This window comes from Sceloporus undulatus, chromosome 2 (assembly GCF_019175285.1).
Source record: "Sceloporus undulatus isolate JIND9_A2432 ecotype Alabama chromosome 2, SceUnd_v1.1, whole genome shotgun sequence".
Classification (NCBI taxonomy): Eukaryota; Metazoa; Chordata; class Lepidosauria; order Squamata; family Phrynosomatidae; genus Sceloporus; species Sceloporus undulatus.
The window spans coordinates 190,968,167-190,986,095 of NC_056523.1; positions in this window are offsets into that span (position 1 = coordinate 190,968,167).

Here is a 17,929-nt window from a genome sequence, read left to right on the forward strand (position 1 = left end):
ATAGGTGGGGTAGACACTGCCAGATAGAGGCGCCTCCCTGGCGCCTCTCTTTGCTCCGCAGGAGTGCCGCAGCAACCAAATTGTGCGATGCTGCTGCGGAGCCAAAAAGGAGCACCCAGAAGCGGCTCCTTGTTGTGGTGCTGCTGCGATGCCGCAAAGTGCCAGAGACGTCGCAGTGACATCGCAGTTACGTTGCCCCATTTGGAAGCGGCGCAGCTGCAACGTCACCATTATGTGCCACATCTGGTAGGTGTGCCACAGCTTCAGCAGCCTCGTCACGTGCAAGGGTTGCTGAGTGTGGGGGTGCCCCAAGATCCCCAAAGGCTCCAAGGCTTCCCTAAGGAGCCTCCTAAGACCCCAAAGGGGCCCCAAGGCAGCCAAGGGGGACCAAAGGGGCCCTAAGACCCCCATGACACCTCCAAGGACACCCCAAGACCCCCAAAGAGACCCATAGGCCCCCAAGGGGAGCAAAAAGCCCAAGGACCCCATAGGCCGCACCCATAGGCCTCAAAGCCCCTCAAGGGCCCCAACCCCCCAAGGGGCCCTAAAAGCTCCAAGGGCCCCAAGGCATCCCAAAGGGGTCTCAGGTTACCCTAAGGTACCACGAGGAGCCACAAAACCCCTCGAGCCCCTCAAGTGGCCTCCAAAGACCCCCCCCCAACAGCCCCCCAATAGCCTCAAAGGAAACTCAACCCCTGAAGGGCCATAAGGGTCACAAGGATCCAAAGGCGTCCCAAGGGCCTCCAAAAACTTTCCAAGGAGCTCCAAATCTCCGCAAGGGGCCTTAAGTCCCAGGAGGGCCACAAGGGGCCCTGTAGGGCCCTAAAATAAACAAGGGATTCCAAGGGGCTCCAAATCCCCCCCAAGGGCCCCTAGGGGCACCAAGGCCACCAAGGGCTCCAAGGGACCACAAGGCCCCAAAATGGGCCCCAAGACCCACCCTCATAGCTCCCAAAGACCCCAGATACCTCCCAAGCACCCCAACGGGTCCCAAGGTCCTGGTGGGCCCCAGAAGCACCCCCCCAAAACCCAATGCCCCCCACAAGGCCTCGCAAGGTTCCCAAGGATCCGCAAGGGCCTAAGGGTTCCAAAAACCCAAGGGCCAAGGGGTTGTTGGGGTTAAAAGTTGGGAGTCAAAGGCAGGGGGATGAAATAAGAAAAATGAAATAAAAATGTAAAGAAAAAAAATAAAGAAAAGAAAAAGCATAAAAAGTGGGGGGGGGGATTGTTTTTCTTCATTCTGTCATTCATGACCACCCTGTGTGTAGGTTTGGCTAAGAGATGATGATGATGTTTCTCATTTGAGCTTTATATCTGAGCTAAGATATGAATAGAGGTTTCCCTGCCTGGACCAAAGCTCACACTTCATTACATGCACCAAATAGAGCATAGAAGGCTCCCTTGCTGGCCTGTTTCCTGCAAAGATGTGCACTCTCAGGTTGGAGTATGCAGAATTCCCACAGATGGGTTTGCACCAGTTGTCCCTGCAATGAGTTTGAGGTTCACTTGCCCTAATGTTAAGAACAGATTGCCTCCAAGATTGCCACAACAGACCTAGATTTTGATTGAGTCAGTAACCACAAACCGAAATGCAAATCAGAAGACACATACCACAAACTATGACAGGAGGAGAATGAGTCCAAAACCAGTTAAACAGAGGCAAGACTGAAACAGGAACCATCCTTACTCCATTTCCATAATAGGAAGGAAATACATCAATTGCTGCTAGAGTAGCAAATATACAACAGGGAAATCCTTTCGTAATTATTGGTCTTCAATGCTGTGAGGAGCAGCACCTGTTGAATTTCTGCCTATTCAGCAGCTGCTATAGCTACATTAGTTCTGCTAGGAAAAATGTGGCAGAGCTCCTTTTATTGACATCTGCCCTACAGAATGTCCAGTGAGCAATATAATACCATAACACAAGGGCCAGAAACACATTGTAAACATATTATTAGGTGGTATGTAGAATGAGGTGGTATCCACAATACCATGCCTTCTGAAATTAACAGGCTTTCGGCTCTTCCACATTGCAGAAATAAAGCAGTTTGACACCACTTTAACTGTCATGGCTCCATCCTAGGGGATCCTGTGATTTGTAGTTTGTTGAGGTATTCAGCCTGTTTTGTCAGAGTGCTCCGATGCCTCACCAAACTACAAATCTCAAGATTCTGTAGTATATGTCACAGCAGCTAAAGTAGTATCAAACTGCTTTAATTCTGCAATGTGGTTAGACCTTTTATTCCTCAAATTCCCTTCCTTCCTGAAAATGGCTGAAAGTTACCCAGTGGCAGCTAGTGACTTCTATATCACTGTGCCAGTAAATCCATCATGGGCTTTAGTCTGAATTTAAATTTTCCAAGGTACTGAAATTATTTTGGGGGAAGGGATTCAATACTTTGGATAGTTCCCTTCATGTTAAGAACAAGCGTGAAATTACTGATCCACTGACGTGGAAGCCACCATAGAGGTTACTCCTGTTGTAGTATTTCATTGGTTCTTCTTTCTCTGTGACACACACAAAATAGGTCTTGTGTTTGCATAGAGCCACAATTGGAATCGCAATTCTAGAGCTAAATGAATTTGGTGGGAACCCCACTCCTGCCTCTTCAGCATATACATCCTTCCGTTCTGAACTGGCTGGTAAGATTAGTGTAGATGTGCAAATGGAGGGGAAGAGTGTGGGTGGTGTGACGCATCCTTGTTAAAACCAGTTCCAGGTGAGCAACCGACTCCTACCTGCTCAAATTCAGCACTCTGCTGAATTTTCCTTGGCTACTATTGTTGCACTCATATAAGGAATTGGTTTCTGTCAGCCTCCCTCCCATGAATGACTGGGACTTTTGTGGCCCACCAGATGATGCTGGACTGCAGCTCCCAGCAGTTCTCCCCACAACTGTGCTAGCTAGCTGGGCCTTGTGGCACTTGCAGTTGGACAACAGCTGAAGGACCATATGATTCTTATCCTTGAAAAAGGTGAGTATGAGAAGAGATGTTCCAGCAGATGCCTTCTTTTGGGAGACAGAATTGTCTTTCTTTCCAAAATTGGGCTCTTAAATCTTGATCCATACAATCTGTCCTCTTCCTCCTGTTGTTCTGCTGTGGCTCATGAAGCCAGTTGTCCATCTCCTCTGAGAATGGACCCAAAGGATGGACTGTAGATGCGGCTCCCTGCTTCACCATTCCTATATTCTTGGGTGAATCCTCTTATAGGCCCATCCCATGATTTCTACATGGCACTTCCTGCCATGTCTGACCATGTGCTAATGATGCTTGTTCATGGCCTTTTTTTGGTATGCATCCTTTCCTTGCATTTCTTTCACAGCAACAACATAAAGAGCCCAGAAGCACCCAGGAAAAAACAGCCTGTGCAGTTCCTAATGATTGCCACAAAGTGTCTCTCTCAAACCAGAAAAGAACCATAGAATAGGCTGGGCCAGACATCTTGAGCCCCAAGATATTAAAGGGAAAATGAGCATGCCTAAGTGCAAAGGCAAGCTTCCTGTTTAACATAAAGAAAACTAAAATAATGACAATGGTGGATCCACATAAATTCAACCTAGGCAATGAGAAAATCAAAGAAGTTAAAGAGTTCCATAACTTGGATCAAACACTGAACAGAATGGCAACTGCAGTGAGGAAATCAGAAGAAGACTAGGACTAGGAAGGGCAGCTATGAAAGAGCTAGAAAAGATCCTTAAGAGTAAAGATATACAACTGAGCACTAAAATTAGAATCATCCAAGCTATCCTATTCCCCATCATCATGTACAGATGTGAGAGCTGGACAGTGAAAAAAGCAGATAATACGCCAACTCTTTTGAAATATACAAATTACAGAGTATCAGAAACTGCAGTGAGGATGTTAATGGAATAATTACTGTTCTGCTGGCCAGGTGATGGGTTCTGTAGTGATTTCAGTACTTAAAAACAAATGTGCAAACCTCAGAGGTGGGACTCCGTGTGAAAACTTTTGTTGGATTTGCAAATGTGGTGCTTATAGATGTGGTGTTGCAGAAGGAGGATATCGTGGATGACAACAAATGTGTCCCAGAACAGATCAAGCAGGAAATCTCCCTGGAAGCAAAGATGATTAAACTGAGGCTGTTGTACTTTGGCCACATCATGAGAAGGCATGGATCACTAGAAAAGACAATAATGCTAGGAAAGGTAGAGCGCAGCAGAAAGAGGAAGATTGAATGCCACATGGATAGATTCAATCAGGGAGGTCACAGTCTTGAATTTGCAGGACATAAGCAGAGCAGGGAGGATGGGGTCTTGGAGATGTCTCATCCACAGGGTCACCATGAATTGGGGTTAACCTGAGGACAGTTAATAGCAAAAACTTGTGTACCTCCTTTTCATTTCAATAGTTTGTGCTGTGGAGCTATGCTCCAAGGGGTCTGCCAAGATTACACCCCTCCCACAGTTCACATACTGAAGCTGACAGGAGTGGCAGTGCACCACTAATGACAGGGTAGCATCCCTTACAGCATTTCTAGTCAGAGTAGTGGTCCCTGAGCTAGTGCCAACCTGTAAGCGATTGATGTCTGGTCAGCAGAGAATTTCCAGGAAAGAAAAAAACCACAGTTGTAGCCAGTGGGCACAAAAATGATACCAGTCATTTGCACATTAAAGGAAAAAACACCAGTCCTCTTATCAGATATTCTGAACAGCACTGCTGTGGCTGCATTTGAGCAGAAGGCCAGTTGCTTATGAGACAGCGAAGGGGCATTGTGGCATATACAGATTAGTCCCCAGCAGAAGAGAAATGGCTGGGAAGTGTCAAAAGGAACAGTCAGTGGGCCCCCACCACTCACACACTGTCATCTGCAGAAGCCACCTCACTTGGGACTTTATCACATGAGGCTGGAAAAGCAGAAATTTAAGAGGATGAAACTGTCTTTAGTTGGTCCCTATCACACACCTTCATGTCTGTCCTACCTTGCATTCCATTTGTTATTGTAGTGCACATTTTTATTGACAGACAAAACCCATCAATAGGCTCTCAGTCTCACTGCTATTCCACGACTGCCTTTGTGCAATAGGTCTCTTCTGCCACAGTTCTGTTTCTCAGGTATTCATGTGGTGGAAGTGGGTGAGATTCTGCTCCTCCTCCTCACAGCAATACCACACCGGCAACACCTTCCTGAAGCTGCCTGCTATGTCTGTCTGCACATACACAGTATCTGGCTTTAGGAGATGGTTCGCCGCTGCAATTGCTTGTTGTCCCTGTGTTTCTCCCAAAGCACAGGGCTGCTGTGTAAATGTGCACACAGTAGCTTTGAGCTTCAGGAATAGGGGCGGAGGAGCAACCATGTACAAGATTATTAAAAAGATAAGAGTGTAAAATTACCTTCAGACTATGTGTATCAGGTGTTTATTGTTGTTGTGTGCCTTCAATTCATTTCCAACTTATGGTGATCCTAAGGTGAAGATCTCATGAGGTTTGTTGCCAAGCTTCTTCAGAGGGAGTTTGCCACTGCCATCCTTAGAGGCTGAGAAAGTGTCACTTGCCCAAAGTCACCCAGTGGGTTTCCATGACCAGGTGGGGATTCAAACCCTGGTCTCCAGAGCCATAGTCTACCGCTCAAACTACTACACGACACTGGCTCTTATATGTTGTACAGTATATGAAACATAAATGAATTATGTGTTTAGATTTGGGTACCATATCCAAGGTATCTCATTATGTGTATGCAGGTAGTCCAGGGTCTGCAAAACTCAGACATCCAAAACACCTTTGGCCCCAGATATTTTGGATAAGGGATACTCAAGCTGTATGTGAATTTGTACTTATTTGCAGTGCTTAATTACTAACATGAAAGCGGGAAGGAGCAACCAGAACATGGAGACTTCCCTCTCCCCAATGTGATTTTCTGCTGGCTAGAAGCAGCAGTTCAAATAAATTTGTGTGTTGTGTGGCAGGGAATGGGTGGAATTGTTTGGATCTTCTCCTTTTTTCAGGGATGCAAATGCAGGCTTGAACATTAACTAATATGGAATCATTTCCACTCCCGGTTCTCTCCTCTCAGAGATGCTAATATAGATTAAAACTCTTTCCAACTATGAATTTTTTAAAGGGTTGAGAGGGCAGGAGAGTAATTTAACATTGTGACACCCTTTTCATCATACAAACAGAGTGGTCCAAAGTAATTTTTTTTCTTTAAATGCCAACTACTCTGTTTTAAATATAGGCCCCGAGTCCTGTTCTCCCTTTGGTCACCATCATCCCCAAATAGCTCTCCTTTCCCTTAATCCTTTAATTCATCCAACACTGTTATTTATGAGGAGAAGAATAAATCACAGGCCTGGTTTTCTCTCTTGAAAATGGACTTTTATGGCTTTTGACAGGGTCGGATTTCGGCTGCCCTTAGATGGAGAGGCGCGATTGCCATTAACCCATGCCTTGCAAGGGTGAGAGAGAAAAAGAGAAAGGTGGCACCGAGGAGGGTCTTTTCTGCAGTCGGGGAACAATGGCTTGAAACCATCACCCCCAGTTTTGAACCTCCATAAGGCAAAGAGGGGCGAGGTTAGAAGCACAAGAAGGGATGTGGTTTCTGTGGATCTGTTGGGGAGTGAGGTTATGCTTTCTTTTCTTCAGAATTTGAAGCATGAAGCGGTTTTGGCTGGCTTTCTTTGTAGGTTAAAAATCATTCTTTTTCTTCTCAATCATCCACATTTCTCTTTTATCTTAAAAAGCCTTGTGAGGCAAGCGAGGGGAGGGCTTTTCATTTTTAGGAATTTAAAACTACCGAAAGCAAGGGGGAAAACTCAATAACTTCCATGCATGTTTTGTCTATCCTTGCTCAGATTGAAGAAAAATGCTTCAGTTTATACCAGGGCTTAGGGCATGATAGAGGGATTTGTTTTTTTAGGTTGCTGTGGAAGTTCATCTTACTTTTTTTTGCTACACCCACTGATTTTTAACTTGCATGGGAATCTTTGTTACTTGCACTACAACCACCTATTTATGGCTATCTGTGCATGCATGTCAATGTGCGTGCAAGTTGTGTGTGTGCTACTTGTCTGTGGAGATATTCCCTACTTTGATAGGAAAGAAAGGCAGCTATTTTGTTATATCCTTTCAAGGTAGGAGAGGAGCATGTTGCTCATTCCAGATGCCTCCCAGTGCTAACAACTGGGTGCCATCGAGCTATTGATCTGCTTCCCCCCAGGATGACCAGATTTCCTAACCACAAAGGAGGACAAGGCACCATGAAATGTAGGACATTCAAGAAAAATGTAGAGTATTACCAAATAAAAGCTGAAAACACTCAGATAAACATAAATTCATGCTTCTTAGTCATGCTCATAATGGGAGACATTTTGGAATTCCTCCTGGACAGAAGGTTGAAATGGAGGACATGTCCTGGAAAAAGAAAACATCTGGTCACCCTGGTTTCTCCGCTCTTTATAGATTAAAGATGTTATGCTAAAACGTGGAGAACCATAATGTCTGGATTCCCCTGTCCTGGCACACAAAATGTTTTCTCAATGAGGCAGAGGAACCATATGATAAAAGTATCATCCAGAAGCACAATGTGTGTTGGAGTCCAGAGCCTGTGTCCTGTACAAAACTGGTACAGGAAAAATGAGAAAACTGGAATAAAGGTGGGATATAAGTTAAATAAATACATGTGCATGTATATGCCTACAAATTTTAGTTTAAAAGATTGACCACCAAAACGTAGGTCGACTTATCCATGGGGCAATGTAGCTACTGTACTTTAGCTCTTATCCAAAATAAATAAATAATCAAATAAAAATAAGAGTACAGTGGCGAAAAGCGAGAGTTTAGTCCATCCCAGTAGAAGCTAAAAAAAGGACTGACCTCCTCTACTTAAGTGCTTTGTGCCACTTTTTGAATACCTAGGCAGGAAAACAGTGACATGGCAGCTCTTTGGTGCTTCCCCACAAAGGAGTGGAAAAAGAACTTGAATAAGACATTTGTGTTACATTTGTCAGCTGTGTTGTTGTTGTGTGCCTTCGAGTCATTTTGTACTTATGGCAACCCTAAGGCAAACCTATCATGACGTTTTCTTGGCAAGATTCTTTAGAGGGGTGTTGCCATTGCTATCCTCTGAGGCTCGGAGAGTGTGACTTGTCCGAGGGCACTCAGTGGGGTTCATGACCAAGCTGGGAATCAATCCCTGGTCTCCAGAGTCATAGGACTTTACCACACAGGAGGCTTCCTGTGAGTAAATTGCCATGAAATCGTCTGAAATTGTGAAAGAAGTGTGATCGGGTTTGACACCCTCCACACGCTTCTCCCGTCAGTAAATCGTCATGAAGGTGTTGGTGCTCGCTTCTTCCATGAATAAAGCATCCTTAAAGCTGCCATTTGGTAATAACAGGATCTTCCGTTATTGCCAAATGGTGGCTCCATGAAAAATTACTGATGGGAGAAGTACACGAGTGTGTGTGTGTTAAACCCAATCATTATTCTTTCATGATTTCTGACAATTTCATGGCGATTTACTCATGGGAAGCCTCCCGTGTGATAAAATCCATAGTCCAACACTCAAACCACTATGCTACACAGTCAGCTTTACTGGATTAAAATCAGGCAAAGTTATCACATTAAAGTTAAAGGCTATAATCACTGCTAACAGTAATGGACATTTTCTTTGTTTTGCCTTTTCATCCTTTTTGACATGTCTGTTTTCTCAGCCTTGCGTGTGTTTGGTCACTTCCACCCTACACATCACACAGCCAAGATTTATAATAGTTGCCTCCTTATCCATTCAGCTTTTAGGGTGAGCACAAACAATTATGCCTGCTGGAAGTTTGTAAGTTCTTTGGCATCGTTTTCCTTTGCTCCATCTTTTAGATCCTTCATTACATGCCCCTAAGTTTTACCCACCACTTATCCATGGATCATATCAAAATCCTTAATAGGGGCCCCCAAACTTGCCCTCGATTTATACATGAGCTTGACTTATACACGAGTATATACAGTAAATAAAATAGATACCAGAGCTCAGCTTCCAGTTTAGCCACTGAATGTGCTTCAGTGACCACCCCAAAACACTGTTTTCAAGCTTCTGTTCTTCTGTAACATGGGCATCACCAGGGTTGTAGCTACAGGGAGTTGGAAAATGAGGGCATTGCCCCCCAATAAGAATTCTGCTCCCCCAAATAAACTTTCCTTCAGTCCCCAATTTTCTAGCATTGCATTAAACTTAAAACGTCAGCTGGGAAGTACAGTTTTAGAAATACAGTTTAGGCATCCAAAGAAAAGGGGCAGGCACAGTTCCCAAGGGAACACAACCACAGCAAATAAAAGAGTTCCGGGTAGGAATGATTTTCAGTGTCTCACTCTCTGCAATGCTAGAAATTTGGAGACTGGTGGAAATTTTCATGGGAGGGGTGGAATTCTTATTTAGGGGTAATGACTTCTTTCCTCTTGTAGTTATGGATATCACAACAACCCAACTTCTGGATTTGTGGGGCAAAATGAGATCATTCATGTAAAGGTACTATCTCTTTCTACAACTGGGGTGGGAAACACTTTTCCAAGCTGCACAGTGGAATTAGTTCTAACCAGACACACAGGTAGGAGCCCAGCACTCTACTTCTGAGTTTGAAAAAGTGGTATTTTTTATTTTAAACAGTGGGATGTCAAGGGGCTTGAGTCCTATCTAAACAGTGAACTGCTTTTCCTGCACAAATTTAGAAGCTCAGTCCACATGAATTTTTTTAGCCCGGGGGAAGGGGGGGTAATCCAGAGGGTCTGGACTAGTGAATGGTCACAAAAACTGCCTTGGAGACCACACCAGTTATTTAACACTTCAGAGACAATTAATAGGTTAGAAGAACTGTGAGCATTCTCTGCCTAAGAAAACTATTAAATTCATGGGGTTGCCCTAAGCTGACTTGAAGGCACACAGACCATAGAATAGAATCATAGAGTTGGAAGAGGCCTGTGTATTGCAAATGCTGGAATTTTTATGCTAAGCCGACCCTTTGAAGCCTTATCACCAGTGTTACATTTGTCCTTGTCTGTTTCTCGGTTCACTCTGAGGGGTATCATATTGGGATGGAGCCAGCTTGTTTTCTGCAGTTGCAGAAAATCGGACACAAGTAATGGATTCAAAGTACAGGAAAAGAGATTCCACCTAAACATTAGGAAGAACTTCCTAATGGTAAGAGCTGTTTGACAATGGATTAAACTGCCTTTGTGGAGTCTCCTTCTTTGGAGATTTTTAAACAGAGGATGGATAGCCATCTGTCAGGGGTGATTTGATTGTGTATTCCTGCATGGCAGAATGGGGTTGGAATGGATGGATCTTGACGATTCTATGATTCTTTAACTCCATCCTGTCCTTTGCCTCAAGCAGCAAAATATCTTGATTCAGCCTTACTTTTCCTCAGACTGCAGCTGCTGCTGCCCTCCAAATGTATTGCACTACAACACACTGGCTGAGAATGGTGGAAACTGTGGTCTTAACACATTTGGAAGGTGTTAGGTTGGGCGGGTCTGTCATATCCTAATAATGAATTAATTCTCCAAGCACTGATCCTTATGTAGCTAAAGCAACACCATTGCACAAGATTAGTCCTGCTCCCAGTCAGTACAGACAACACTGGATAATCCGGCCAATAGTCTGATCGCTAGATACTTCAAAGATTCAGGGTGCAGGCACAGAGAGACAAATCTACATAAAATTTACATAAACTGATTTATGTCTGTAGGTGCACATTTGGAAACAATTACAAGGGTTTATTTAACTATCTCACAAGACAAATTAATTTCCCATCCTTATCATCCCAAATAACACGGTAAAGTATTCACCTAATTTGCACTCTATCCGCAGGTCATCCCAAATACACAGTTCTTTCTTGGTTAAAATTAATTTTCAGCAGCTTTACACAGATGTCAAAAGATGCCAGAGAAGAAAAGGAGGAGAATGTCCTGTAGGCTTGTTTCAGCCACACGCCAAAACCATTTGCACCTAAATTGTTTCGTAAAAATGTGATAGAGAACTAATCAGAAAGCGAGCCAAGGGCAAATCAGGGGATCGGCTCCTGATTAATTTCCCACTTCCTACGTAGATCCCACTCCACAATTTAATCAGTTCCCCTTCATTTAATTATGCCAATCATCAATCATAATTTCCTTTGCAAATTAAATTCTAAGGAAATAAAAGTGGTTTATGGTTCATGGGTTGAGAGGAGCATTCAGGAGGCTGGGTGGGTGGTGGAAAGGAACAGAGGAAGGGGTAAGAGAGAGGAGAAGAGGTGCGGTTTTGGAAGGAAGGGGCAAGCCTCACCAAACTTCAAATCCCAGGGGACTAGAGAAGGTTGCCCACAAATATTGCTTAGAAAGGAAGGTTAACCATTTCTTCCCTACCTATGGGGTTTATCAAACAAGGGAAATTGGAAGTATAATGCAATGGCAATCCAAACACAATCATGGGGTTTAACGTTATTGCATGATAGACTATCACATGCAATTTCAGGCAGTGAAGTCAGTCTGAACGCAATCATGGGGTTTCACGATATTGCGTGATAGACTACCACATGCAATTTTGGGCAATGGCAAGCTATTTTCGTGCAATGGGAAGTCAGTTGGAATGCAATTCGAATTCACGTAAATTCACTGAACTAGCAAATTTACGTGAATGCGTTCTGGCCCCACTTTCTTTTCATTTGAAATTAAGATAAATTCCTCCTGTGTGATAAACTCTTATGTCCCCACCACCACCACTAAAAACACAGACACACAATTTTTAAAAATGCCTTGGATCAAAAATGTGTTGGATCAAACACCATTTCAGAACAGAGATTGCAGTCAAGAAATCAGAAGATGACTAGGGCCTCATTCACACTATGATTTACATCAGTTTGCAGATCGGCGTAAACCGGTTTATATGAGTCATGTTCACACTTGGTTTGATTTCAGATCTGACTGTGTTTGGATCTAGGAAAGTGGGGATGAGGAAGGTGTGGTGTTTGTTTCTGACTGGATCGAACACCCATGGATCTGTGCATCCCAGGATCTCCCATGAAACTCTCAGATTCATGCATCCCATGGGAGAAACCCCCATGACACCCATGAATCCATGTTTTCCTGACTGCATCAGCTGTTGCCCCCATAGAAATAAAAGTCGCCCTGGGACGGAAGGTCAAACAAAAATCTACCAAACAGTGATATCTTTATTGGCCAACCAAAATGCACAGTATACTTGTTGCAAACTTTTGAAGCTCCACTGGCTTCATAATCAAGCAAGAGATTACATACCAAAAAGGAAAAAAAATTGCAGATGTTAGTAAGATGCCGGCATCTTGTTGTTTCTGTCCTTAGTTAAGATGGTTTGGGGAGGGCATCTTTAGCAGGCTGGCCCCTCCTCCTCTGGCCAAGTGACACTGGGAGATTTTCAAAGTCCAGGAAATTTAAAGTCCATTTGCATATCAACAAGGGCTTCTCTTTTGCAATCCAATATGTCTCCATTCCTGTGAGGCCACAGGCCTCTTTCTAGGCAGAGGACAATGGATTCCTCAAAAAGTCTCTATGTTTTTGCATCAACAAACAGTTTTTTAGGTGTGGAGGTAAAACATGCCAATCCAGTCCAAATTTGAGAAGAAAAAATTATTTTATCTTGCTTTTTTGTGGGTTTTTCAGGCTATGCGGCCATGTTCTAGAAGATTTTATTCCTGACGTTTCGCCAGCAGCTGTCGCTAGCCTCTTCAGAGAAGATTTCTTTTTACAAAGTATTTTTTTTATCTCTCCAGCCCCTTCTTCCTTGTCCTTTGTCTAGTTGCAATTTTTGTTTTCTATGTCACTGTATTTCATGAGATTTTTGTTCTTGTATCCATGGGAGTCCTGAAACCATACCCCAGCGGATACCAAGGACTCACTGTGTAGCTGTATGTGTTGGCTTACAACAGGCAAGGTAAAACAGCAGCTGCCTGCAGTATCCCTCACTGAACATGTGTGAACAACAAATCAGAGAAAAATAGGGGAAAGCAGATAACACATTAAAAAAGGATAGATATATATGTCTGGCCACCACAATGTAAATCAAAAGAAAAGTAGAGAGTGGCAAGAGAGGAAAATCATCCCTGGATACATTTTGGAAAATGCATTGGACACTTAAAGGTACAACATGTTTCTGTTTACTCCTGCAAGGGCTACCACCTGACTTGCTTGTTTCATTTCACAGGTGCATATATTTAGTCCTGAATAAAAAGTTCGCTAAAACATATTGAACGGCTCTTTTTTTTTTTTTTTTTTGTGGTGTTGGAACTTATCCTTACTCTTTCCATTTTATTTCTACCTCTGGTACTAAAACTTCTGCAAGATAATAATTAGTTAACTGCATTTTATTATTTGTAGGTGTTTGTTTTAAATTACTTAATTTTGTGAATAGTTAAATTCTATTTTATACAGTATGCTGACTCTTGTATGTTTTAGCTATATTGTATTTGTTTGAAACTGCAAGCCCTGAGTCCCAATTGGGGGGAGGGGAGTGGGAAATAAATAAAGATGATTGTGGTGATGATGAGATGATGATGATGATGATGATGATGATATCAGATTAAATAAATGTCAGCAGGCGCAGGAGATTCAGTGCCCTTCATCCATGCTGCTGTTAAAGACAAAAGAGCTTCATCTTGTACTTAATTTGGTGACATCAGGTGGGATATCCTTGGTGGTGGGAGAACAGACTGCAAACAGCTGCCTCCTGCTGCCGGTCCATTGAGAGGAAATATCTTGTTCCTTCCTTTCCCCAAGAGCCACAGCTTCAGCTGTTCAGGCTGGAAAAGACCCAGTAGCTGCATATGTTTATTTGAGAAAAAGGCAGAGAACATATGTAGGGAAGAGGCCCTGTCCAGCTGGGGGCATAAGGGTACAAGAAGAAGGGTACAAGAAATGGAGGGGCACAAATGCAGTGGAACATGCGCCTCTTTCCAGTGTGAAATGCAGCCGGAAAGGCAAGCAAGAGGTGCTGGTTTCTCAGCCAAGGGCCTCAGCGTGCCAGAGGGAGCCATGCCCAAAGATGGGAATGTCTGAGCAAAGAGAAGGCTTTGCTCCCTGGGATGTTCCTCAGCTGCCACCCTGCGTGCCAACATCCTTTCCGTGCCAACTTGGAGACGTACCAGGCCAGCTGAGGCGTCCCAGGAGATCGAAGGCCTAAGCTCACCTTAGCCTTTCTAAGCTTCAGCAGCCTTCATTAGCGGGCTGCCCAAATCCAGAGCATGAGAGATCTGGGACTGGCGCCATCAGCCCCCTGAGTCAGACCTACCTTTGAGAGAAAGAGCCCAGAAAGTACCAAAAGAAAGGCTTGCAGAAAAGGGCCAACCGATGCAGATTGTGGGGAAGTGTGTGTGGGTCAATCTGTTTGAGGTGGGGAGGGTATACAGTCAGCTCTTCCTAACCACAGAATCCTTATCCGCAGATTCAACCATCCACAGAAATAAATAAATATATATATAAAAATCTCCACACCCATACAGTCAGCCCTCTGTATCCACAGATTCAAGCATCCATGGATTCAAACATCTACAGTTTGAAAATATTCCAAAATACATATGGTAAATTCCAAAAACCAAACCTCAATTTTTCTATTTTATATAAGGAGTACCATTTTACTATGGTAATGTATCTGAATGGGACTTGAGCATCTATGGAATTTGGTACCCACAGGGGTCCTGGAACCGAACCTCAGCGGATACCAAGGCTCTACTGTACAATGTCTAGCATTCTCCTAGCAGAATGGCTACTGATAACATGGCTAGGGCATAATCAGCAAGTTCAAACACTTACCTTTCCAAGCTTTGAGTCTCTGGAAGTTTCCAACAGGCCAGCAACTTTAGTAAGCCAAACAATAATAAGTCCTGTGGCAGGCCAGTTAATGCCTCTGAAGCCACATACCTGTTGTGCAGAAGTTGGAACATGGCTGGAATTATTTAATTAAAACATACACACTCAACAGAGGCAGAGAGAATGTAACATTGATTCTTCCAACAGGCTTACTCCATCTTTCAAGCAGACTCTCCCATTCAAACAAAAACATGTGGTATATTCCTCAATCCACCCTTTACTTTCTTAAAGTGCATCAACCTTCTGAGATTTACTGTATCTCATCAAGAATATTAGCCAGCCAGTTTGACACCACTTTTACTGCCGCAACTCAATACTATGGAAATGGTGGTATGTTGTGGCACCAGAGCAGAGCTACCAGTGTTCCCAGAATTCCATAGCACTGAGCGGTGGCAGTTAAAGTGGTGTCAAACCAGATTATTTTTGTAGTGGGGATGCAACCCAATACATTTTGTCTACCACATTTGCAGAACTTTTCTGTTGATAACTAGAGATCACCCTAGAGAAAGAAAAGTGGTCATGGATTCAACACTATCTGGGCAGTCTGAAGTTTGGCCCACCTTTGTAAAAATGTTATGTTTGCTTTTAATCTCTGATTCGTTCCTGAATCCCATTCAAACTGTATCTGGATTAGGTGAGGAATTCCGATGCTAATCTTTTGTTTGCTTTTAGTTATCCTGCTTGCTAGGTCAACAAAATCTTTATTCTTCCACACTCCACCAGACCCCCTTCTCCCTCACTTTTTCCCATTATAATGAAATAATGGATCATTATACTCTGCTCTCAGACTACTTGGGGCCTGAGGTGCAAAATACAAATGGAATCACTTATTAATATGAAGTACAGTACCAGCAGTGGACTAAATCTAAACGAGAGCCAGGTAGGGACGCAGTTGGCATATCAGCCGAAGTTGACACTAAGTACTCCTGGCTATTGCCTCCACTTGAGATGTCAACTGTAGAGATGAGTCCAGGAGTACTCCCAAACTGCGAACTTCATTCTTCAGGGGAAGTGTGACCCCATCAATGATGGGTTGGGAAATCTCCTTCCCCGGATCAGGAAAGGCATGTACAGAGTGCCTTTCCCACACCACTAAGCAGTTCCCATCCCCTCAAGTCACTTAAGCAGAAGCAAGTGGATTTATTTACAAGGTAGGTAGCAGAACCTTTCATATCTGTTGGCATTCTTCCTTCTTAAAGATTAAATGCAGACTCTGCCTCCCTTAGAAGTATTCCAAGAACACAATACAGTCTGGTGTGGTTTAAAAACATGTTTGTAAAGGCTGTAATTAGAGGGGAGTTTCCTACACAAAAGGATGGGAGTTTCCTTCTATCATTGTTACACTATTTTACTAAAGCAGCATCTGACATAAGGAATATCCTTTAGAGCAGTGGTTCCCAACCTGTGGGTCGGGACCCCTTTGGGGGTTGAATGACCCTTTCACAGGGGTCACTTAAGACCATTGGAAAACACATATTTGCATGTAGCAATGAAAATAATGTTATGGTTGGGGGTCACCACAACATGAGAAACTGTATAAAAGTGCATTGATTCCGCAGTGCAGATGCATCCATAGTCCAACGCTCAACTCATGCTAGGTTTTATGTTAAACAGCTCCCTGATCATCCCCCCCTCCCCTTTATGTAAATGGTTAAATGATGCTTAGAGCCTTTTACATTACACAGTTATACTGCTATGATTCTACCTTATCTGCCATGGAAATATCATATGAAATCCTGGGATTGTTAGTTTGGTCTGAGCCACCAGAGGAGGTCTCTGACCAGGAATGCTAAATACTCCTCTGTTAATTACAAATTCCAGGATTCCATAGGATGCAGCCACAGTAATTAAAGTGGAATTACTTATCTATAACTGTATACAGGTTGAATCTCCCTCATCTGAAATGCTTAGAAAAAAAATTCTTTTGGATTTTGGATTTTTTGGGGGGGATTTTAGAATATTTGCATATACAGTCACCCCTACAGATATGAGATCTGCGCCCTTGAAAATACATGGAGGGGCGACCTCTGCTATTTGCAATGGCCCACACACACAGAGTGGGGAGTTTGCTCCATTCAAGCCTATGGGACTTGAATAAGCGCAAGCCTCCATTTTCCCGAGGGATGGGTGGTTCCAGAATGGATCCCCACAAAAACAGAGGGACAACTTTACATAATAAGATTTCTTGTAGATGGAACTCAAATTTAAATGTGAAATTAATTTATGTTTTGGAGATATCATATACACATAACCTGAAGGTAATTTTATAGACAATATTTTAAATAATTTTGTGCATGAAACAAAGTTTGGGTACACTGTACCATCAGAAAGCAAAGATATCACTATCTCAACCACCCAATGTTGGATTTTGAAGTATTTTGGATTTCACAGTTCAAGGCAGACTCAGCCTGTAGTGCTTTGGTCAGAAAAAAGGATGATCTAAGAAGTGTGACAGGGTCCAAGGCTGCAAAAACAGCCGCAAGTGGTCCCCAGAGCCAGACTTCCCCCTCCCCTGTTAAAACAATCCCTTCCCCAACCAGAGATATTGGACTCAAGGATTCCATGTCCCCAGCCAAGGTGTTTTTTTTAAAATCCACTAGCCTTGGTCAGCTTTGAACATGGGAAAAGCTACCTCCCTCCAGCCATCTTTCTTCTTCTTTTGCTTCCTTGGCACTCAGTACTGCCAGGAAAGGGTTTGAGCTGAGACCTCCTCCCAGTCTTCCTGTCCTGTTGTGGCTTTTGGCTTCCGCTGGGCATGGGCGGGGATGGCAGGAGCCTTGCCGTGCTGGTTCTCTGTGCCAACTGGAAGGGGCCAACTTGTCTCAAGCATCTCAGCCCAATTTTGTTGCTTGAGGGAAGAGCATAGATGTTGCGCACAGTGTGGCGTTGTGGTTTGAGCATTGGAACACCAACTCTGGAGACCAGGGTTTGATCCCCAACTTGTCCACAAAGCCCTGTGGGTGACCTTGGGCAAGTCACATGCTCTCGGCCTCAGAAGGAGGTAATGGCAAACCTCCTCTGAACAAACCTTGCCAAGAAAATCCCATAAGGGGTTGCCATAAATCAGAAATGACTTGATGGCACAGAACAACAACAAAAA